Consider the following 23356-nt stretch of genomic DNA (forward strand, 5'->3'; position numbering starts at 1 on the left):
TTTAGTTAGACTTGTCTTGCCACTAACCAAGCATTAGCAGTCAACATTTGTGAGGTGACTATCAAAACTTAATTCTGTTTCTCCATACGAAAGAAATTTATGTACTAGGCCGGCGCCGCGGCTCACTAGGCTAATCCTCCGCCTAGCGGCGCCGGCACACCGGGTTCTAGTCCCGGTCGGGGCGCCGGATTCTGTCCCGGTTGCCCCTCTTCCAGGCCAGCCCTCTGCTGTGGCCAGGGAGTGCAGTGGAGGATGGCCCAGGTGCTTGGGCCCTGCACCCCATGGGAGACCAGGAGAAGCACCTGGCTCCTGGCTCCTGCCATCGGATCAGCGCGGTGTGCCGGCCGCAGCGCGCCGGCCGCGGCGGCCATTGGAGGGTGAACCAACGGCAAAGGAAGACCTTTCTCTCTGTCTCTCTCTCTCACTGTCCACTCTGCCTGTCAAAAAATAAAAAAAAAAAAAAAAAAAAAAAAAAAAAGAAATTTATGTACTTACAAAAACAACTACTCACTTTCATTAAGTAAGGCTATAAATCTTTCTCCTGAAATGGTGATTCTGCTGTCTTCAAGTTTCTGCAGTAAGCACAGTGCTGACTTTAGCCTGCAGGTAGATTGCTACGGAGATGTCATGGTCTGGTGGATAGAGCATAAAATAATCTACTCCCTCATTCTGCCTTGAGGTCCCAGGCAACCTTGAGCAAATCATTTGGCCTTTTCTTTGTATTTCAGAGTTCTTTCTACCATGATAGTAAAAATTTTTATCTCTTATCTTTGCAAAAATCATTATCATATTGCCTTTTTTTTCTCTTACTATGAACATCATTTTTATTATTTTCCTGTTTAGTACCCTTATGACATGGTCATTCTACATTCCTAGGTAACTATGTAATTATGTCAGAAAAGGAAAGGAATTTGTTGATTTGGGATGAAAATGGGTTACATTGATTAGGCAGCTATAAATTCCTAATCCATCATGTCCTTTATGTCTCATTCATCATCGAAAGCCTATCTTCCATGACATATACTTTCTTAATTACCTTTTTCATATCTATTCCATATTCCCTCCTCAATCTTTACTTTTAAACAGTTCACACATACTTTAATCCTCCAAACTTCATAAACAAAGAAAAGGGCTACACATTACTGGTTCTGTTATATCAGAGATGATTTATCCATTTAGTGTGTATGTAATCCATAACAAAGTTGAAGACCTGTCATGAAGAAACAAAGTTAGTAGAGAAGTTTCAGAGAAATAAATTTTGATTCAGCATCAGTGTTTTTCTTCTCACATAGGTTTGTAAGATGGAGGTGATTGCACAGGTCATTTTCTGTAAAACCTCGCTGCTCAGGTTGGGTCAGCAGAGTCACTGGCTTGTCTGGTGGGGTTGACAAAACAGACCTGGTGGAAGAGTTGATACCGGTTAACCTTATTCAGTCGTCAGAAAAGAAGTTGAATGAGGAGGAACTTAGGTAGCAGTTTGTGGTGTTAAGTGAGCTTTCAAAGACTTAGAGAATTATCCCATTCTCAGCAACAAGGGGCTAGAGAACCAGGACCCCACTCTTGGTGACAGGGACAACCCAGACTTGGGTACAGGCTTAGCCCCAACATAGCAGGATTCTGGCAAGTGTCTTAGTTTTAGAAAGAAAATAAGATTTGTTCTCTCCCTTTTTTATTCTATCAGTTAGTATTAGCAGACACTAGTCTTGTTTGTGTGATCCCTTTGACTCTTAGTCCTAGCATTATGATCAATTGTGAACTGAAATTGATCACTGGGACTAGTGAGATGGCATTGGTACATGCCACCTTGATGGGATTGAATTGGAATTCCCTGGTATGTTTCTAACTCCACCATTTGAGGCAAGTCATCGTGAGCATGTCCAAAATTGTATAGTTCCTCCCCCTCTTATTCCCACTCTTATATTTAACAGAGATTACTTTTCAGTTAAATTCAAACACCTAAGAATAATTGTGTGTTAATTACAGAGTTCAACCAATAATATTTTTTGGTGGTTTTCAAGGTTTTATTTAAACACAAATAAAATGCGCATCCGAGCCACCTATTCATTTTCTTCACTGCGCAGCCTGGCGTTGGGGTTGGTGACCCTGATGGCCAGCTGGGCCGCTCTCTCCACAATGGCTTTGCAGTTCTTGGAGGAAACGTTGTGAGCAATCTCAGCACAGTAGGATTTGTCGCACATCAGCAGCACCTCCAGCTCCTTGACGTTGTGGACCAGGAACTTCCGGAAGCCGCTGGGCAGCTTATGCTTGGTTTTCTTGTTGCTCCTGTAGCCAATGTTGGGCATCAAGATCTGGCCCTTGAATCTTCTCCGCACCCTGTTGTCAATACCTCTGGGTTTCCACCAGTTACGCTTAATCTTGACATAGTGGTCCGACTGGTGGCGGATGAACTTCTTGGTCCTCTTTTTGACGATCTTGGGCTTCACCAGGGGTCTGAGGGCTGCCATGGTGTCTCGAGGAGAAGGCAGCCATCTCCAGGGGCAGCGCCGAGGAAGAGAAGGGAGGGGGGTGCGCAAAGGCTGATGGGATGTAACCTCTGGGTCCTGGCAGGGAAAGGGTGAGTACTTCCGGGTCCGTGTCCCACAAAGAGAATAAAGATGTCACAGAAATAATGGTGCCAAAAATGCTGGGCATACCTGTGTTTTACACACCTATGAATGTAACCAAAATGCGTATTGCATGCCCTTAACACCACGCAGAAAACTCTCAACCAATAGTATTAACTAGAACAAAAAAATATGCTAAAAGGGATAAAGTATTAAATTATACATCAACAGTCAGGATAAGGGCTGATCAAGTCACTGTTTCTCATAGTGTCCATTTCACTTCAACAGGTTCCCTTTTTGGTGTTCGGTTAGTTGTCACCGACCAGGGAGAACATATGATATTTGTCCCTTTGGGACTGGCTTAATTCACTCAGCATGATGTTTTCCATATTTCTCCATTTTGTTGCAAATGACTGGATTGCATTGTGGTTTTTTTTAACTTTTATTTAATGAATATAAATTTTCAAGTACAACTTATGGATTACAATGGCTTCCCCCCCCATTAACGTCCCTCCCACCCGCAACCCTCCCCTTTCCCACTCCCTCCCCCCTTCCATTCACATCAAGATTCATTTTCAATTCTCTTTTTATACAGAAGATCAGTTTAGCATACATTAAGTAAAGATTTCAACAGTTTGCTCCCACACAGAAACATAAAGTGAAAAATACTGTTTGAGTACTAGTTATAGCATTAAATCTCAATGTACAGCACACTAAGGACAAAGATCCTACATGAGGAGTAAGTGCACAGTGACTCCTGTTGTTGACTTAACAAATTGACACTCTTGTTTATGGCGTCAGTAATCACCCTAGGCTCTTGTCATGAGCTGCCAAGGCTATGGAAGCCCCCTGAGTTCACCGACTCTGATCATATTTAGATAAGGCCATGGTCAAAGTGGAAGTTCTCTCCTCCCTTCAGAGAAAGGTACCTCCTTCTTTGATGACCCGTTCTTTCCACTGGGATCTCACTCACAGAGATCTTTCATTTAGGTTTTTTTTTTTCCCCAAGAGTGTCTTGGCTTTCCATGCCTGAAATACTCTCATGGACTTTTCAGCTGGATCCGCATGCCTTAAGGGCTGATTCTGAGGCCAGAGTGCTGTTTAGGACATCTGCCATTCTATGGGTCTGCTGTGTATCTCACTTCCCATGTTGGATCGTTCTCTCCCTTTTTGATTCTATCAGCTAATATTCGCAGACACTGTTCTTGTTTATGTGATCCCTTTGACTCTTAGTCCTATCATTATGATCAATTATGAACAGAAATTGATCACTTGGACTAGTGAGATGGCATTGGTACATGCCACCTTGATGGGATTGAATTGGAATCCCCTGGTATGTGTCTAACTCTACCGTTTGAGGTAAGTCAGCTTGAGCATGTCCCGAATTGCACATCTCTTCCCTCTCTTATTCCCACTCTTATATTTAACAGTGATCACTTTTCAGTTAAGTTTCAGCACTTAAGAAGTATTGTGTATTGATTACAGTATTCAACCAAAAGTATTAAGTAGAACAAACAAAAAAATACTAAGAGGGATAACATATTAAGTTGCTCATCAACAGTCAGGGTGAGGGCTGATCAAGTCACCGTTTCTCATAGTGTTCATTTCACTTTAACAGGTTTCCTTTTTGGTGCTCAATAAGTTGTCACCTATCAAGGAAAACAAGTGGTATTTGTCCCTTTGGGATTGGCTTATTTCACTCAGCATAATGTTTTCCAAATTCCTAACAGGGATCACTTTTCAGTTAAAATTTAAACACCTAAGAATAATTGTGTGTTAATTACAGAGTTCAACCAATGGTACTAGAACAAAAAAAATACTATAATGGATAAAGTATTACATTGTACATCAACTGTCAGAACAAGAGCTGATCAAGTCACTGTTTCTCATAGTGTCCATTTCATTTCAACAAGTTTCCCCTTTGGTGCTCAGTTAGTTGTCGCCGATCAGGGAGAACATATGATATTTGTCCCTTTTGGACTGGCTTGATGTTTTCCAAATTCCTCCATCTTGTTGCAAATGACCGGGTTTCGTTGTTTTTGACTGCTGTATAGTATTCGATAGAGTACATGTCCCATAATTTCTTTATCCAGTCTACTGTTGATGGGCATTTGGGTTGGTTCCAGGTCTTGGCTATTGTGAATTGAGCTGCAATAAAAATTAATGTGCAGACAGCTTGTTTGTTTGCCAATTTCATTTCCTTTGGGTAAATACCAAGGAGTGGGATGGCTGCGTTGTATGGTAGGTTTATATTCAGGTTTCTGAGGAATCTCCAGACTGACTTCCATAGTGGCTTAACCAATTTGCATTCCCACCAACAATGGGTTAGTGTCCCTTTTTCACCACATCCTCTCCAGCATGTATTGTTGGTAGATTTCTGAATGTGAGCCATTCTAACTGGGGTGAGGTGAAACCTCATTGTGGTTTTGATTTGCATTTCCCTGATTGCTAGTGACCTTGAACATTTTTTCATGTGCCTGTTGGCCATTTGGATTTCCTCTTTTGAAAAATGTCTATTGAGGTCCTTGGCCCATCTCTTAAGTGGGTTGTTTGTTTTGATGTTGTGGAGTTTCTTGATTTCTTTGTAGATTCTGGTTATCAACCCTTTATCAGTTGCATAGTTTGCAAATATTTTTTCCCATTCTGTCAGTTGTCTCTTCACTTTCCTGACTGTTTCTTTTGCAGTACAGAAACTTCTCAATTTGATGCAATCCCAAATGTTAATTTTGGCTTTGACTGCCTGTGCTGCTGGGGTGTTTTCCAAGAAGTCATTGCTGGTACCTATATCTTGCAGGGTTTTTCCAATGCTCTCTAATAATTTGATGGTGTCAGGTCATAGATTTAAGTCTTTAATCCATGTTGAGTGAATTTTTCTGTAAGGTGAAAGGTAGGGGTCTTGCTTCATGATTCTGCACGTGGAAATCCAATTTTCCCAGCACCATTTATTGAATAGACTGTCCTTACTCCAGGGATTGGTTTTGGATCCTTGATCAAATATGAGTTGGCTGTAGATGTTTGGATTGATTTCTGGTGTTCAATTCTGTTCCATTGGTCTATCCATCTGTTTCTGTACCAGTACCATGCTGTTTTGATTACAACTGCCCTGTAGTATGTCCTGAAATCTGGTATTGTGATGCCTCCAGCTTTGTTTTTGTTGTACAAGATTGCTTTAGCTATTCGATCTCTCCTGTGTCTCCATATGAATTTCAGCGACATTTTTTCCAGATCTGAGAAGAAGGTCTTCAGTATCTTGATTGGTATTGCATTGAATGTATAAATTGCTTTTGGGAGAATGGACATTTTGATGATATTGATTCTTCCAATCCATGAGCATGGAAGATTTTTCCATTTCTTGGTATCCTCTTCTATTTCTTTCTTTAAGGTTTTGTAATTTTCATCATAGAGATCTTTAACGTCCTTGGTTAAATTTATTCCAAGGTATTTGATTGTTTTTGTAGCTATTGTGATAGGGATTGATCTTAGAAGTTCTTCCTCAGCCCTGGCATTGCCTGTGTATACAAAGGCTGTTGATTTTGGTGCATTGATTTTATATCCTGCTACTTTGCCAAAATCTTCTATGAGTTCCAATAGTCTCTTAGTAGAGTTCTTTGGGTCCCCTAAATAAAGAATCATATCATTTGCAAAGAGGGATAGTTTGAGTTCTTCCTTCCCAATTTGGATCCCTTTAATTTCTTTTTCTTGCCTAATAACTCTGGCTAGAACTTCCAGAACTATATTGAATAGCAGTGGTGAGAGTGGGCATCCCTGTCTGGTACCAGATCTCAATGGAAATGCTTCCAACTTTTCCCCATTCAATAGGATGTTGGCTGTGGGTTTTTCATAGATTGCTTTGATTGTATTGAGGAATGTTCCTTCCAAACCCAGTTTGCTTAGATTTTTCATCATGAACGGGTGTTGTATTTTATCAAATGCTTTCTCTGAGTCTATTGAGATAATCATATGGTTTTTCTTATGCAGTCTGTTAATGTGGTGTATCACATTGATTGTTTTGCGCACATTAAACCATCCCTGCATACCAGGGATAAATCCCACTTGGTCTGGATGCATGATCTTTCTGATGTGTTGTTGCATTCTATTGTCAAGAATTTTATTGAGAATTTTTGCATCTATGCTCATCAGGGATATTGGTCTGTAATTTTCTTTCAATGCTGCATCTTTTTCCGGCTTAGGAATTAAGGTGATGCTGGCTTCATAGAAAGAATTTAGCAGGACTCCCTCTTTTTCCATTGTTCTGAATAGTTTGAGAAGAAGTGGAGTCAGTTCTTCTTTAAATGTCTGGTAGAATTCAACAGTGAATCCATCTGGTCCTGGGCTTTTCTTTGTTGGGAGGGCCTTTATTACTGTTTCAATTTCTGTCTCAGTTATGGATCTGTTTAGGTTTTCGATGTCTTCCTGGTTCAATTTAGGTAAGTTGCATGTGTCCAGGAATCTATCCATTTCTGATAGGTTTCCCTGTTTGCTGGCATACAAGTCCTTGTAGTAATTTCTGATGATTCTTTTTATTTCTGTGGTGTCTGTTGTTACGTTTCCGTTTTCATCTCTGATTTTATTGATTTGGGTCTTTTCTCTTCTTTTTTTAGTTAGTTGGGCCAATGGGGTGTCAATTTTCTCTATTATTTCAATAAACCAGCTCCTCGCTTGGCTGATTTTTTGTAATTTTTTTTTTTTTTGGATTCAATCCTGTTGATTTCTTCTCTGATTTTAATTATTTCTCTACTCCTACTAGATTTGGGTTTGGTTTGCTGTAGTTTTTCTAAATCCTTGAGGTGAATTGAAAGCTCATCTATTTGGTGCCTTTCCAATTTCTTGATGTAGGCACCTATTGATATAAACTTTCCTCTTAACACTGCTTTTGCTGTGTCCCATAAGTTTTGGTATGTTGTGTTGTTATCCTCATTTACTTCCAGAAAAATTTTGATTTCTCGTTTAATTTCTTCTATGACCCATTGTTCATTCAGGAGCATGTTGTTCAATCTCCATGTGTTTGTGTATGCTTTAGGGATTCCTGAGTTGCTAATTTCCAACTTCATTCCTTTATGGTCTGAGAAGCTGCATGGTATGATTCTAATCCTTTTGAATTTGCTGAGACTTGCTTTATGGCCTAGTATGTGGTCAATCCTAGAGAAGCTTCCATGTACTGCTGAGATGAATGTAAAATCTTTAGCTGTAGGATTGAAAGTTCTGTATATATCTGTTAGATCCATTTGGGCTATAGTGTCATTTAAATCTACTGTATCCTTGTTGATCTTCTGTCCTATTGATCTGTCTATTTCTGAGAGTGGAGTATTGAAGTCCCCCAGTACTATTGTATTGGGGTCTAAGTCTCCCTTTAAGTCCCTGAACAAATCTTTTAGATAAACTGGTGCCCTGTAGTTAGGTGCATATACATTGATAATTGTTATATCTTCCTGTTGAATTGATCCCTTAATCATTATATAGTGTCCCTCTTTGTCTCTCTTAACGGTTTTTGTGGTAAAGTTTATGTTGTCCGATATTAAGATGGCTACGCCCGCTCTTTTTTCATTTCTGTTGGCATGGTATATCTTTTTTCATCCTTTCACTTTCAGTCTGTATGGATCTTTGTTGGAAAGATGTGTTTTTTGTAAGCAGCAAATGGATGGGTTTTGTTCCTTAACCCAATCAGCCAATCGGTGTCTTGTAACTGGACAGTTCAGGCCATTCACGTTCAATGTGACTAATGATAAGTGGTAACTTTGCCCTGCCATTTGCCAAAGATAAGTTCTAAGATATGCTTTGAATTCCCTGTGATCTTTTGCTGTGAGGTTTCCTTCCTTTACCTTCTTTCATATTGATGACCGTGTTTCTGTGTTTCTGTGTGTAACACATCTTTAAGCATCTTTTGCAGGGCCGGACGAGTGGCAACAAATTCTTTCAATTTCTGTCTGCTATGAAAAGTCTTTATTTCACCTTCATTCACAAATGATAGCTTTGCAGGATATAATATTCTGGGCTGGCAGTTGTTCTCTCTTAGTACCTGGGCTATATCTCACCATTCCCTCCTAGCTTGTAGGGTTTCTGCTGAGAAGTCAGCTGTGAGTTTGATTGGGGATCTTTTCTTTCTGTTTCACTGTGGTTCATTTAATTACAACGTGTCGTGGTGAGGATCTCTTTTGGTCGTGTTTATTAGTGGTTCTGTGAGCTTCCTGTACTAGGATTTCTCTGTCCTTCTCCAAACCTGGGAAATTTTCTGCTACTATCTCACTAAAAAGGCCTTCTAATCCTTTCTCCCTCTCCATGCCTTCAGGAACTCCTAGAACCCGAATGTTGGGTTTTTTAATAGTATCCTGAAGATTCCCGACAATATGTTTTAGATTTCTAATTTCCTCGTCTTTTCTTTGGTCTGACTGTATCCTTTCCTGTTCTCTGTCTTCTAAGTCCGATATTCTCTCTTCTGCTTCACCCATTCTGTTTGTAAGGCTCTCTATTGTGTTTTTCATTTGATCTATTGAATTCTTCACTTCATTATGATTTCTCGTCACTCTTACAGTTTCCTGTTGTACTAGTTGTTTCATTTCATTTTGATTCCTCCTTAATATTTCATTTTCACGTGAGAGATTTTCTATCTTGTCCATTAAGGATTTCTGTAGTTCAAGAATTTATTTTTGAGAACTTCTTAATGTTCTTATCAATTTTTTGAGATCTGTTTCTTGCATTTCTTCTATGTCATCATCTTCATAATCTTGAATTGGGGTGTCTTTTTCATTTGGGGGCATCATGGTGACTTCCTTGTTTTTATTACCTCGGTTTTTGCATTTGTTATTTGGCATATTGGAGATATTTGGTTTCTTCACTGTGGTGCTTTTTCTTGTTATACTATGACTCTAGATTAAGTGGACTGTCTGTTTTTGATGGAGCCTTAGAGGCTTGAGATGGGTGTGGCCTGAGAGCTCTGTTTGGTGTGCCAAAGGTGACACTCCCAGGTTAGGCATGGTAGATCTCTCTCTCTCTCTTTCTTTCTTTCTTTGATTCAAAAGGGAAGCAATTCCGCACAGCTGAACGAAATTGGAGGTAGTTATCAGGCAAATGATGTATCCACAGGAGCCAGAGATCGGAAGCTCTTTCCCAAGGACCACACAGGGAATCTGTTCTGCCCTCAGAGTGGGCTCAAATTCTCCTTCAGTCTCCCACTGGGTTGCCAAAGTTATGTAATTGTAGTGTCTCTGGAGAGTACTCACGTGAATTCTGTGAGTTCTCTCCCCCACCGTCTCTTTTTTCAGTCTCAGTTCAGTAGCACCACAAATTCACTAGGTCCTAATCTCCTGTTAATTTACCCCGCCCAGAGTCAGGTTTTTCTGCTAGGCTCAGGGCCGGTGCAGACCTGAGGTCGCTCTGCTTATGACGTATGTCCAAGATGGCGCCTGCTCTTTGTCTTGCTCGCCTTTGAGAGGTGAGAGGAGAGAGAGAAACCCGTGTCCGTATCAGTCACTTTTTTTTTTTCTCTTTCTCTCTCTTCTAGTTAGCCTGGTGAACTTTTCCCCCTCGGGGTCGTTCCCTCTAGTCTCCTCTTTCCACTTGCCTGCCGGTGTCTCAGGCTATTGAGGTTCAGCTCACCTCGCGTTCCAGCGCTGGTGTGTTGAGTCTGCCGCTGGTGTCCCGAACTGTGGGCTCCCACGCTCTCCTCGCAGGTCCACTGTGAATCACTCGTTCTGGAAGAGTTTCTTCTGCTGTTTCTTCCCCTACTCTTCCTTGAACCTGCAGTATCTCCACTTTTATTAAACTGTCTCTCCCCGGACTATCAGTGTGCTCCCTTCCTATTCCGCCATCTTGCAAGCAGAGTTAGACAGTGATAGAGAGAGACAAAGAGAAAGGTCTTCCTTCCATTGGTTCACTCCCCAAATGGCCACTACGACCAGAGTTACGCCAATCCCTGGATTGCATTGTTTTTGACTGCTGTATCGTATTCTATAGAGTACATGTCTCATAATTTCTTTATCCAGTCTACTGTTGATGAGCATTTGGGTTGATTCCAGGTCTTAGTTATTGTGAACTCCACAGATAAAAGCAATGTCAGTATTCCACCCATAAAATAACCAAACACTCTCTAAGCCAAAATCAGTAACTGATACAATGTAGTCTGTCAGTCCTCTTTTCAGAAGAAAGTTAAGAAACTCCACCATAGAATTGCCCCACCTTTTGACAGCATCCCATCTAGAGTTAACATCTGATCTCTAGACCCTACCTCTTTTCAATCAATGAAAGCTCAAGTCCTGTAAGAGGATGTGTCTATCACCCTGCCAACTGAGACACCCTGGAGATTCCTATGGTGTCCTTTCATCTTCATTGCAACATGTTGTAAATCCCACTTGTGCAATTACGGATGTGCTCCTGATGGTCTTTTCCTAGAGGAAATTGGCACCACCAAGTTGGATTCAAGACAGAAGTCCAGTTTTAAGGAATAGGCAAATATTCACAGGATAGGCTCTTGTAACAGTTGCAGTAGGTTAGGGCTTACACAGGCACCCACAGCTTGCCTTTAGATTCTAGAAATAGTTCTCATAATGTCATAATTCCAAACTATACCAGCAAATGGAGTTGATGTCATCATTTTAGCTGTGAGTGGAATTCTATGAATATCAAGATATGTTTGGGCATGTGGGGAGCAACTCGGACTAGACTAAGTTACTGGAATTAAGACTTATTCTATGCATCTGCTTTCCCACAATATGGCACTGAGAGAGGAGTAAACAGCTTCTACACAGCTGCCTCCAGTTTGACCAGTAACCTGCAGGAGCTGATCCTGCTCCTGATTGGAGGAGAGCAGCATACTCAGCGTGTGGGTAGCAGAGTTGGGATTGGTAGAAGAGGACTATAAAGGAGGAGAGAGACAACATGCACCAGGAACATCTAAGGGGAGCATCTGAGGGAACACCTGTGCAGCCCCCGAGAGAGCCGGCCGGCGGTGTGCCGCTCCCCCGTGGAAGTGGGGAAAGTGGCCAGGGGGAACCGCCCTTCCACGGAGGTGGAAGGGTCGGTAGCCAACCTGGGAAGAACCAGCAGCAAACCCGGGGAGGGCCGAACAAACCCGAACAGCGCAGGGTCCTGTGTCATTCCTCCACGAAGAGGGGGAGCGACATAATGGTGCCGTGACTCGGATATGAAGCCTAGGCAGGGTTTAGTGTCGTTCCTTCATGAAGAGGGGGAGCGACAGGGCATGCAGTAAGAACTAACAGAAAGAAGCCATAAAGAGGGAAGAAACCATATCTGATAAACTGAGCAGTTTTCATAATATTCTAAAAACTCTGGATTTTTATAGAGCAGGGTGTTCATGATCAAATTTCCAACAGTTATCAATCACCTAGAGGCATATTAAAGAAACCTAATCATCATCATCACCATACAATTGCTAGAAAATAGAAAACACTTAGAGAAATCTAGTTATTAGGTCATTGGTTGATTCTATATCCAATTTGTTAGCTTATTTAGTGTATTTTATCTTACCCTTGCACGCACACACACACACACACACACACTTAATATTTCTTTAAGTTTTGTATGTTTAAACCTTTTATACACTTGTCAAGTCTAGATATTCTAACCTGCATTATTTTCTGCTTAACGCTGCACATTAAAATCACCTACAAACCATTAAATAAATAAATAAATAAATAACAAGCTCAACGACCAGGGCATGCCCAGACCAATTAAACCAGAATCTTGGGAGTGAGAATACCTTGGTTTCGGTTTTCTTTTTGTTTTCAATTATTCTTTGTTTTCTGGCTTAGAGTTTCTTCTTCCCCTTGACAAAAGGGTCTCACTGTCTAACTGATGAGCCCTTCCCTCCTCAGTCACTTTCCTCCAGCACAGCTATTCTTTTTTATTTATTTATTTACATTCATTTCATAAATACAACATCAGAAACACAGTAATTCTTCCTACCATACACACCCTCCCACCCACTCTCCCACTTCTCATTCTCTTCCCTGTCTTATTCTTCACCAAGATCTATTTTCATTTAGCTTTATATACAGAGGATTAACTCTGTATATATAGAGGATTAACTCTATTCTTAACTAGTTTGTCTGGTGAGTTACAATTTGAAAGTTCTGGGGTAGGTTCAATTAGTTGTTTAGATCCTAACCAGCAACTGAAGTTTGAGAACCACTGCTATCCCCCGAGATACACAGGAATATTATTTAAAATAGTTAAGAACTTCCTGGCACTAAGCCCTCAGAAAGGATGATGGGAATTGTGAAGGAAGGGGCAGGATTCAAACAGACCATGACATGTACCAAATGTCAAATCTTGATTGCTGGACCATGGTGAGGCACAGAGAAGCCTACAGAAGAGCTCAGAAAAGCCAGAGAGCATCAAAGGGTCATTTGGAGGACCTGGGACACTTACTGTCAGACTGTCAGCCAGTAAAGAAGCATGTTAATACTTTAACATCTGATGCCAGCTCCTTCTGTGGGTGTTTCTTGAATATCAGCCTTTTGTGCGCCCTGTTGCTAGGGTAGCACCTATCACTCTCGTATCACAATGATGTGTTTGCAAATTTGCTATTTCAAGACATGTATTATGTGTTCCGCAATTGCCTGATAAAGGAATGAGTGAATAAACTTTGCCTAATCCAGAGAGCTCTTCTATTCTTTCTCACAGTTTGTCAAAAATCCATCTTTTATACTGTCACCACCATCTTAGTGTCTTTATAAATGTCAAGACTGTAAAGAGTTTCATATTTTCATTTTTTCAATTCTGACTATTTTGTGTACTTACCATGGTATTAGATGTGCACTTATCATGCTATTGGATGTTATATGGAATAAAAGGAAGAATAAAATGAGATTTCTGATTCCCAAGTGCTTATATATAGATAGCACGATTGTATCTCATTGTGCTACCAAGCCCTGTGGAATTAGTATCTACAATGGCAGCATCTCATGGACATGGGGTACTGGGAAGGGCCATCCTAACCCTTGGTTTCTGCCTAGCCCATCCTTGACTATTGCAACAATTTGGGATGAAATATCTCTCTCCCTCACTTTGCCTTTCAAATAAATAAAATAACTCTTTTTTTCCAAATGGTTTATTGATTCCAAAATGGGACTAATTTAAAATAAGCTGGGAAAAATTTTTTCTTTATATTGTTAGGTATGCAATTAATATATTTTATTTTGCTTAAATATTTGATGTTTATTAAATCTCAATATGGTACATTTATTTTAATGTCTTGAGAATTAATTATTATAATTAATGATTAGGCTCAAAGATGTTCTGATGGGCATACAGTGTGAGAAACAAGATACTCTTTGGTTAGGAATCTAAATTTAAGGAACACCTCCCTGGACTTTCTCCAAATGGTGCTTCCAAAACTATCTTGGCTTTGGAAACATGACACCATCTGTAACTTGCTACTTTAAGTCCAATCTGGCTATGGGTTTTCTCTTCTAAGAATATTTCTTTGCTATGGTAGCATTAATAATTATCACCAATAGTTAATATTTAATACCAATCCATGAAGATAAATACTGCCCTGCCCCATTAATGACAAGGATAAATTATTCAGTTTTCCATTGCATAAGAAAAGCCCATTTTCAATGTTGATGTCAGGAAACAGATTGAGTGACCATAATTTAATCATGTCACTACAGGGTATTATAGTATGCAGCTATTATTATTCAGGGACTTAATTTGATGGCTTCTATTCTTTTTGATAAATGTCTCTATAATATTGGATTTTACTCCAGTTATTTGAATACCCAAAGGATACTTAACATCCTATTAAGGTCAGGCTTCTGAAAATAAGCTGTGGGTTCAGACTCTTTTAATGTAGTCTATCATGGGCATCTCTTTACATTTGATTTTTATGAAAACCTGTTTCTGGGACTGGGACTGTGGTGTAGTGGGTAAGGCCACTGCCTGCGGTGCCAGCATCCCAAATGGGTACCATTTCAAATCCCATCTCCTCCACGTCTGATCCAGCTCCCTACTAAGGTGCCTGGGAAGGCAGCAGAGGATGGTCCAAGCTCTTGAGCCCCTGTACCTCAGGGGAGACCCAGAAGAAGCTCCTGGCTCCTGGATTCAGATTGGCCCAGCTCCAGCTAATATAACCATTTGGGGAGTGAACCAGTGGATGGGAGACTTCTCTCCTTCTGCCTCTGCCTCTCTGTAGATCTGCCTTTCAAATATATAAATAAATCTTTTTTTAAAAAAAGAAAATCTGTTTCTATAGGAGACAGCTAAATGAATCTCTGACTCCACTAACTTACAAGTAGGAAAATATGCTGAGAGTGCTTATGAAGACATCCAGCTTTGAATAAATGGCCCAACCAGCAGCAAAGTAAATTAGCTCAACACATACCAGCTCCATATAAAAACAGAAAAACATTTAAATCCAAAAGATGGAGAGTAAACTCAAACTCAGGCCTCCACAACCCCACTGGTGATGGAATTTAAGTTAAGGACTCACAAGGGAATGAAGCATGAGAAGTTGCCTGGATCACCAGAACTCACCAAGTCATGGAAGACAAGGTCGCTAACCGGGGGATTTTTGGTTGGAAACATAGAACAGAGGGCCAAAAGCAAACTTGCAAAAACCTAGGGCATGGATTAGAATGAAGTGGCAATGGTAGACGCCCTAGCCCATTCCCCACCACCAATATATCAGAGGTCAACACCCCATGTGTACCCAGCTGGGTCACACAGGAAGGGCATTCGCTTAATAGAGTTGCTATGAAATGCTCTTGTTCAGCACATAACTTTCTATTTGCTTCTGGATACTTAATGGCAGCATGGAGAATAATTGCAAGTAGCCTAGGCTACTAATTGGGGGTGAGGGGAGGGAGGGGACAGAAGCTATGTATGAAAAATAAGCTAGAAAGGAGAATGGAAAGGATTGTAGCAGTACTAACGCAAGGCTTCAGGACTTGCAGATGTTCATGTATTATGAGGAAATCAGATCAGTTCTAGGGCATATCTGCATTTCCTCAAGTTCAAATGCAAACACAGATCAAACTCTCCAACTCAAACCCATGAGATGTGGAACTCCTCAGACCTCATAGAGCAGAATGGGAGCATCCAAAGCCCCCAGCCATTCACTGCTGTCTTCACGCAATGTTCAGCAAGGAGTGTACAGGAATGTTATCAACTCATATTATTTTCTACATGTACCACAAGAGTAAAAATGCCAGACAACTGCTATAAATCTTACCATCAGTAAGAGCACTTCATGCTCAACTTTACCTGAACAACAACTTTGATTTTTCTTCCAGTTCTCAGCTACCCTTGTTCTAGCCGCTTTTCCATACTTACCTGAATCCAGCTATTTTTAACTTCGTCAGAACCAACATGCCATTGAACCCTCCAGAAAGAGTATTTGCTGGATGAAGGGATGAATTTTCTTGTCACCTCTCTAATTCTTCCTTTATTTAATCATTCTTTTTCTAAAACTCATAAGCATGGGGCTGCTGGTATTTCATTGAGGATGATTTAACTTTCCAATCACATAAAAAAAAAAACCAAAGAAATTAATCCCTAATTAAAACAAATCTGTGGGACATAGTCTGAGAGTCAGGAAGTCCATACACCAACCACTCAATCCATCTTTTCTCATGTGCCTCAACGTGGCTGTGAAGAAAAGATGGGGACTTTGTGTCTCAGGGTCCTGTATTTCTTTAGATGTTATTCATCTAGCTCTGAATAAATGTGAGCATTTATGTGAGTGTCTTCAAGGATAATGGGAAGCACCCACTGACATTCTGCAAAGGGTTGTGCACATTTTATTTAAGGATTAGATGTGACAGTATATTGTGCCAAAAAATACATGAAATGGATAGAAAAAATTGAATGTCTATAGAAAATGCTACAATCTGCTCAGATGTCCTAACGTTGTTTATCTAGTGTTTTGAAAAATGTATGACTTGCTACCTTCTAAAGGTTTATACATGTATCTCCAAACCCTCTTGCTCAATTAATCCTACTGAGCCATGAAATTGTAACTCTTGGCAAGACCATCAGACTTCACATTAACTGCAGCTTCCCTGCCAGGAGGAATAGTCTCCATCTTCCATTTGTCATTGATTAGAAGGATTTCATCCCCACGGCCACTTAAAATTGTCTCTTTAGCAGCCCTCATTACCCAACCTATGCCAGTGTATCAGTTCTTCTTTTTCTCATTGTCCAATTCTAGTAACTATTTTACTTTTAGTACTTTAGAGTCTAGACAATTCATGTATGCTTTGTAGAAGGCATATGTTCAAAATAAAATTTGAAGCACTATTGAATACCATTCTTCAGCCAACTGGGAATTTTTTTGGAAAGAATATTTAATGTGTGTTCACATCTCAGAGCTATATTTAAAACTACATATGGTTTTACTGTTGTCATTCTTAATGACTAGCTAGCATCTTGCTCATACTTTGCAACACTTATTGTTGTATACCATGATTAACCATTTAGAAATTCATTTCTCCAGCTAAACAATGAAATTTTCAAGGGCAGTCAACAGACTGTATTCACATTTATATCCTCACCCATAATCTTGCCAAGGGCCAAGTGCCTTAGTTATATTCAATAACTATTTGTTGATTTTTTTTAAAAAAAAACATGAAGTTATTTAACTTTGTGTTCATATTTGTGATAGATCATACTTACTCCAGCAAACTAAATAAATAAGATGAAATTATAGGTTTTAAAAGAAAATTAGGGGAGCTGGCATTGTGGTGTAGCATGTTAAACTGCTGCCTACAATGCCAGCATCCTATATGGGCACTAGTTCCAGAGCTGGTTGCTCCTCTTCCAATCCAGCTCCCTGCCAATGTGCCTGAGAAAGCAGCAGAGGATGGCCCAAGCGCTTGTGACCCTGCATACACATGGAAGACCTGGATGAAAGTCCTAGCTTCTGATTTCAGCTTGGCCCAGCCTTGGCTGTTGTAGCCACTTGGGGAGTGAACCAGCATATGGAAAATCTGTCTGTCTCTGTAACCCCTTCTCTCTCTCTTTCTCTCTCTCTCTCTCTCTAACTCTCTATTTCGAGTAAAATAAAATAAAATTTTTAAAAAGACAATGCATTCAACTATGCCAGAGAGTCATTGCATAAAAAATAAATAAGTAAAAAATAATTTTAAAAAACTAGGGGGAATCCAACATGGTCAAATAGGGAGAAGACATGTTGATTTTAACTGCAGGAAGATACCAGAAAAACAAATGAAGGTTCATGTACCAGGGGACAGTTGTAGAGAAATTTGCAGTGGGAAACCTATAGAAGACATAGAGTCTCCATGGAACAAGAAGGACAGGATACAAACACTTAACTGACAGCTTGTAGGAGACAGCATCTATCCAGAGCAGGGTGAGAGGTGGCTACAACAGCCTATGCACCACGGCTGATTTTGTTGCCAGAACTGTAGCACCTACAAATGCTAGACAGAACTCCCTAGCCCAACCCAGTACACACCTGTGAATGTCTTCTCTAAACCCCAGCCATTCCACCAAACCACAGAAGTATGTTTCCAGAAACAAAAACTTCAGAAAAGATACCAACAGGTGATTCACCAGATGCATAAAGATAAACATAAAAATACAAAAAAAAAAAAAAACACAAGCAAGGCAGACAATGTGGCTCCCCAAAATGATTACAATAATATATCCACATCAAGCTATGAAGATGAGATTGATAACATGCCTTAAAAATAATTCAAAAGAATGATTGTAAGATTACTCAAGGGACTGGTACTGAGGTATAGCAGGTAAAGCCACTGCTTGCAGTGCCCTCATCCCATATGGGCTGAGGTTCAAGTTTTGGCTGCTCCACTTCCAATCCAGCTCTCTGCTATGGCCTGGGAAAGCAGTAAAAGATGGCCCAAGTCCTTGGGCTCCTGCATCCTTGTGGAAGATCCAGAAGAAGCTCCAGGATCCTGGCTTCAGATCAGCACAACTCCAGCTATTGCAGGCATCTTGGGAGTGAACCAGCAGATAGAAGGTCTCTCTCTCTTTCTCTCTCCCCACCTTCTCTTTAATTCTACCTTTCAAATAAAATAAATAAATCTTTTGGCCGGTGCCGCGGCTCACTAGGCTAATCCTCCGCCTTGCGGCGCCAGCACACCGGGTTCTAGTCCCAGTCGGGGCACCGGATTCTGTCCCGGTTGCCTCTCTTCCAGGCCAGCTCTCTGCTGTGGCCAGAAAGTACAGTGGAGGATGGCCCAAGTGCTTGGGCCCTGCACCCCATGGGAGAAAAGGAGAAGTACCTGGCTCCTGCCATTGGATCAGCGCAGTGCGCCTGCCACAGCACACCGGCTGCAGTGGCCATTGGAGGGTGAACCAATGGCAAAGGAAGACCTTTCTCTCTGTCTCTCTCTCTCACTGTCCACTCTGCCTGTCAAAAAATAAAATAAAATAAAATAAATAAATAAATCTTTTAAAAATTTTACTGAAAAACATAAAGAAGCAGTTACATGAAATAAAGAAATCTGTATTTTACATGGATAAGAGATTCTGCAAGGAGATAGAGATTAAAGAAAAATCAAACTGAAATATTAGAAGAATAATATGACAAATAAAAAATGCAGTGGAAAGCCTTAACAACAGACTCAGTGAGGAAGAAGGAAAATGTCTGAGCTAGAAGACAATCTTTTAAGATACCTCAGTAAGGAAAAAAACATTCTTTAAAATCTATGGGATAGCATCAAATGACCAAATATACAATCTCAGACATTCCTGATGTAACTGATAAACAGAATGGCTTAGAAAACTTATCCAGTGAAATAATAGAAAATTTTCACAGTTTCCCAATTTGGAGAAAGATACGCACATCCAAGTATGGGAACTGCATAGAAATTCAAATAAGTATGATTAGAAAATATCTTCAACATGACACATTATAATCAAACTTTCAAAAGTAAAACATAAAGAAAATAGCCTAAAATGCATAAGAGAGAAATGCTAGATCATCTTTAAAGTATCCCCAATTATATTGACAGGAGAGCTCTTATCAGATATCCTACAGGCTATGAGACAATGAAGATATATAGTACAAGGCGTAAAAAAAAATGTCAACCCAGAATACTGTGCCCAGTGAAGCTCTTATTTATGAATGGAGGTAAAACAAAGGGCTTCAAAGATAAAAATTGAAAGAATTTGTTGCCACCCCGCCAGTATAACAAATTTCACTTAAAGAGGTACTGCACACAGAAACGAATGAAAATCAACATCATGATAGAATGTGAAAGCAGAAAACCTCCAAGTAAAAGTACAAAGGAAATCTAAAACAAGCAATAGGAATATTTATGGAAAAATGGTAGGACTAAGCAATTACTTATCAATAATAACCTTGAATTTAAATGGACTAAAATCTCCAATTAAAAGATACCAACCGACTAAATTAGAAAAACAATACCATCTATCTGCTGTGACCGACAAAGAAACACAGACTGAAAATGTAAGGATGGAAAAAGACATTCCAGGAAAATGGAAATTTAAAAATGAGCAAGAGTAGTGACCCTCATATCAATAAAATAGACTTGAAGATACACACCTTTAAAAGAGAAGACAAATGTACTAAGGGATCAGTTCTACAACGCAAAGTGACTATAAGATGTATATGCACTTTGAAATTATTTGAAGTTAAAAATCTTAATATTATTCTTTTTAAAATGTTACGTGTTTAAAAATGTAACCCAATAAAATGCATGACTCAATATTTTGTTACTAAATGTAATGAAATGTTTATCAGAAACATTCATGGAGAAGACCCAGTAAATATACTCTCATGTAAAACCCCTTAGATAGCCTAGTATATTATGTTCCAAGAACCATATATATATATATATATTTAACATAAAAATAAGAATGAAAAAGGGGCTGAGGCCATGGCACAGTAGGTTAATCCTCCACCTCTGGTGCCGGCATCCCCTATGGGCACTGGTTCTAGTCCCCACTGCCCCTCTTCCAATCCAACTCTCTGCTATGGCCTAGGAAAGCAGTAGAAGATGGCCCAAGTGCTTGGGCCACTGTACCCACATGGGCAACCCAGAAGAAACACCTGGCTCCTGGCTTTGGATCAGCACAGCTCCGGCCATTGTGGCCAACTGGGGAGTGAACCAAAGGAAGGAAGACCTTTCTCTCTGTCTCTCCACTCACTGTAACTCTACCTCTCAAATAAATAAATAAAATGTTTTAAAAAAATAAGAATGACCAAGACCAAAAATTTTCTTTATCCATATGCTACACAGCATAAAACTATTCTATTTTAAGAAACAGTCAGTTCAGGCCAGACAAACCTTATTTAAAAATAAACAAACAAATAAAAACAAGTTTTGAGGCAGAGATCATGAGCTTTGGAATGCACATTTTAGAGAGAAAACTATTCTTCAAGTTTAAGGTGACTGGAGTAGGTCACATGCTGGCTTTCCCTATTTTTACACTTGTATCTACATGTTTTGGGTCAAAATGTAAAACTTCCATCTTGAATATACTCCTTTTTAATAATTTATGTAGTAGTCCTGGTTGGTGCTCCAGAGATACAGAAATATTAGGTTATGTAGAGATATGTTGGCAGAGATTCATCATAGGAACTGGCTCACACAATTGGAGAGGTGAAGTGGTTCCACCGTCTACTGTGGGGAGCAACTCAGACTAGACTAAGTTACTGGAATTAAGACTTATTCTATGCATCTGCTCTCCCACAATATGGTGCTGGGAGAGGAGTAAACAGCTTCTACACAGCTGCCTCTTACCAACTTGACAAGCTGCAGGAACTGCTCCTGATTGGAGGAGAGCAGCGTGCTCGGCGTGTGGGTAGCAGAGTTGGGATTGGTGGAAGAGGACTATAAAGGAGGAGAGAGACAACATGCACCAGGAACATCTATCTGAAGGAACACCTGAGCAGCCCCCGAGAGAGCCAGCCGGTGGTGTGCTGCTCCCCCACGGAAGTGGGGAAAGTGGAAGGGGGAGTCGCCCTTCCACGGAGGTGGAAGGACGGCAGCCAACCTGGGAAGAACCAGCAGCAAACCCGGGAAGGGCCGAGCAGACAAAAGAACAGCGCAGGGTCCTGTGTCGTTCCTCCGCAAAGAGGGGGAGTGACATAATGGTGCCGTGACTCAGATATGAAGCCTAGGAGACATAATGGTGCCGTGACTCGGATATGAAGCTTAGGAGGGATAATGGTGCCGTGACTTGGATAGGAAACCTAGGAGGGAAGAAGCGGGAAGAAGTGGGAAAATACTGAAGAGAGAGACTAGCAAAGAGCTTAGGGGAAAGCAGGACGGAAAAGGTGCCAGAAGAAGCTATCGAAAGCCTAGGCATAGACTCGGATATGGACTGTGGGAGAAAAGCTAGGAGATTAAAAGCGAAAGTGAAAGCTAGAACAAACAGACTCGGATACGGACTGTTGGGAGAAGCCAGGAGAAATGAGAGGGGAATATTGTTGGAAGAAAAGTTAGGAAACATACCAGGTAGAGAAAAATATGTTAGGGAAAGTGAAGCCAAGGGGGCAGGCCGAAGCGGAGACGTAAGCTAGGTTGGGATTCGTCAAGTCAGCCCGGGGAACAAAAGGCGAAAAGCTAAAACCAGAAGCGGAGGCGTAAGCTAGGTTGGAATCCGTCAGATTAGCCCGGGGAGCAAAAGACGGGAAGCCAAACCGAAAAAGCAGAGACATAAGCTAGGTTGAATTTCGTCAGGTTAGCCCGGGGAACTTGGACTGAAAGCCAGTGGCGGAAACGTGAGCTAGGCCCTGATTCACGGAAGCCGCCGCGCACAGAGAGAGCGCACGGGGCACAAGCAGAGAGAGCGCACGGGGCGCATGTAGATAGGAAGTGCAGGGCTGGCGCGGAGGCTGTGGTGCGGACACGAAGGGCGCAGGGACCGCAGAGCGCGCACAAAGCCGGGAAGCTGCGCAGATAAGAGAAGTGCGGGCTGAAGCCGGGAAGCAGCCTCGGGGCGGGCGCCGGGAAGCTGCGGGGATAAGAGAAACAGAAGTTTAGAAGTAAAATGAGAGAAATAGGAATGCTGGCAGATAGAAGTAAAATAGGAGAAATAGGAATGCCCGGAGATAGAGAAATAGAGAAAAATAAAGTCTCCCCACAATACGGCAATGAGAAGGCTCAGATTCGGTTTGCCTGATTGGTAGGGCTTGTAAGCACCTGTGGGCAACTCTAGCAAGCAGAGCAGAGTATGTGCTGCAGGTCACCGAAGAAAGGCACGAATCAACATCAATAAGTCTCCCCACAATACGGCAAAGAGAAGGCTCGGATTCGGTTTGCCTGATTGGTAGGGCTTGTAAGCACCTGCAGGCAGTTCTAGCAGAGCAGAGCAGAGCATGCGCTGCAGGGCACCGAACACAGGCACACATCAGCGCCTAAAAACCTCCTCACAACATGGCAAAGAGAGGACCCGGATTCGGTTTGCCTGATTGGTAGGGCTTGTAAGCACCTGTGGGCAACTCTAGCAAGCAGAGCAGAGTGTGTGCCGCGGGGCACCGAAGACAGGCACGTATCAACGCCAAAAAATAAAAAGAAAGGGGGAACTGTGGGGAGCAACTCGGACTAGACTAAGTTACTGGAATTAAGACTTATTCTATGCATCTGCTCTCCCACAATATGGTGCTGGGAGAGGAGTAAACAGCTTCTACACAGCTGCCTCTCACCAACTTGACAAGCTGCAGGAACTGCTCCTGATTGGAGGAGAGCAGCGTGCTCGGCGTGTGGGTAGCAGAGCTGGGAATGGTGGAAGAGGACTATAAAGGAGGAGAGAGACAACATGCACCAGGAACATCTATCTGAAGGAACACCTGAGCAGCCCCCAAGAGAGCCAGCCGGCGG

General features: G+C 41.2%; 1 pseudogene; it reads right to left on the minus strand.

Moving 5' to 3' along the window:
• Positions 1-2018: 2018 nt before the first annotated feature.
• LOC138849248 (large ribosomal subunit protein eL32 pseudogene) lies at positions 2019-2465 on the minus strand (annotated as a pseudogene).
• Positions 2466-23356: the final 20891 nt, after the last annotated feature.

The sequence above is a fragment of the Oryctolagus cuniculus genome, chromosome 4 (genome assembly GCF_051225735.1).
Source record: "Oryctolagus cuniculus isolate XC-2025 breed Fujian yellow rabbit chromosome 4, ASM5122573v1, whole genome shotgun sequence".
Taxonomy (NCBI): Eukaryota; Metazoa; Chordata; class Mammalia; order Lagomorpha; family Leporidae; genus Oryctolagus; species Oryctolagus cuniculus.